The sequence below is a fragment of the Cyprinodon tularosa genome, unplaced genomic scaffold (assembly GCF_016077235.1).
Source record: "Cyprinodon tularosa strain WSP-4 unplaced genomic scaffold, ASM1607723v1 ctg5, whole genome shotgun sequence".
Lineage (NCBI taxonomy): Eukaryota > Metazoa > Chordata > Actinopteri > Cyprinodontiformes > Cyprinodontidae > Cyprinodon > Cyprinodon tularosa.
Window position 1 is genome coordinate 1,239,540 of NW_024039229.1, and position 2,127 is coordinate 1,241,666.

Here is a 2,127-nt window from a genome sequence, read left to right on the forward strand (position 1 = left end):
ACATTTCGCTCACCCCTCCCCCCCACTCTGCATAGTTACCTTGCAACGCACAGACCATAATAGTCAACTCACCCCCTCCCTCTTCTACAGTCTCTTCCCCATTCCTCTATGCACCCCCCCCCCCCCAACACACCTCCACCCCTCTTAGCAACCCTGGTCACTATGGAAACGCTCACCCCCTCCCTTTCCTGTGTGGCATCCCATAATAGTAATGAGTGCAGTCACTGACATCCCACAATAAGCATAACTCCAAAAAGAGAGAGATAGGAGAAAGGAGGGGGGGGATGCGCTCACATGGCAACTGTGTGTGCCACATGACTGCTCAACTTCACAGTGCATGTTTGCATGTATGCGCAGATACACCTCTGTGAAGGAGCGTGGCCCCTGAAGACGTCCAAACCACAGTCCCCACCATTACTAAACCTAGGGGCCACAAAACGTGGGGTGACCCCAGAGTAACCCCCTATATGTGGCCTTCAAGGATACCTGACTCAGCATGGCTGAGTCTGCTCGATAAAGCAAGGAAAGTTGACGAGTAAAACTTTCTTCGGAGGACGGTGTGAAGCGAAAGAATCCGCCTCGTCCCTCCGGTGAGGGCAACACCGAGAGGTCAAGGGGTCAAATGTCCACAGCTGGAAGTATCTCTGTCAGCTCCTTTTTTTTTTTGGAGAAAGCCCAGAAGATCAGACCCCGAGTTAAACTGTCTGCATGCTCACACACACGCTGGCTTGAAATGCATTGCAGTCAATGGTGGGAAAAACGTCTGGGTCCTAGACAGCCTTTTTCCCACCATTGACTGAATGTAACACACTTAGAGAGGGGGGCAAAATGTAGATTTCCGAGTTGCTGCGGCGGCCAGAGATGCTTCAAATTGATGTTTCAACACGTGTTGAATCAGCTGTAAGTCTGCCTGCTAATGGGGGGAGCTGTCTTCAGGCCCTGGGGAGGATCAAAATTAGTTCTGCATCTTTATTGTCCGACTCTAGGACAAGTTTCCTAAAAGGTAACAGAAAAAATGTTACATGTTTACTGCCATGTGTAGGAAGCTGGATGTACTGTAGCTGTAGATGTACGTTTTAGCAAACAGTTCTGCTGGCCTGTAAAAGGTTCTGGAGACCAAAGCGCAGCCAGAAGACAACAGCAGAGGAAATATGTAGTAGAGAATTCCACAAAGAGGAAAACAATAAGCTGACCATCTTATTGGCCTTCTCTAGATCAGGAGTTCCAGGAAATTTTATAGAATAGAATAGAATAGAAAATCCTTTTATTGTCACATAATGTGGAAATTCTGGTGTTTACAGCAGCAAAAGGATTATAGAAAACATTTTCACACAAACGTAGGCCTTAGAAAAGTGTATAAGAATAACATAATAGTGAAAAAAAAAAAATACTGTGTTGTAAAGTGTTTTAATAATATAAAACTGTGCACCTGAAGAATACATACCCAATATACAGCAATGGATATGTTTACAGTAATATTTGATATTTGAAAATAGCGGCAACATCACAGATGTGCAACATGACAGCAACATGTTATTTAACTGATTATGGTAAAGACTGTGCAAAATCAGCATGAATGTAACTTATTGAAGTTTTTGGAAACAGTGGTTGTTATAAAGTCTTACAGCTGCTGGGAGGAAGGATCTGTGATAACGCTTCCCTGTTGCATTTAGGGTGCAGCAGTCTGAAGGAGCTCTCCAGTTCTGCAACATCTTCATGCATTGGGTAGGAGACATTATCCAACTGAGATGTTAATTTAGTTAGGATCCTTTTGTTTCCCACCTCCTGCACTGAGTCCAGCGGGCATCCAGTCAAAGAGCTGGCCTTCCTGATCAGCTTATCCAGCAGCTTTTTAGCCACTTTTAGCCCATGTACCAAAAAAATAAGGAATCCACAGACTGGTGACCCCCAAGAAATACATATTGGATTTTTTTATTTAATTGTGAATTTAATCATTTCATTGTATACTTAACATTCAATAATCAATTATATTAAATTTACATTTTAGTGTATATAAGGAGTATTTCAAATGATTGAATGTGTGCGATGCAACAGAAACAATGTCCTTTAGTAGCAAACCATGATCCATGGTTACGTTTATTTGCATTTAAGGCAGGTAGCAGATCT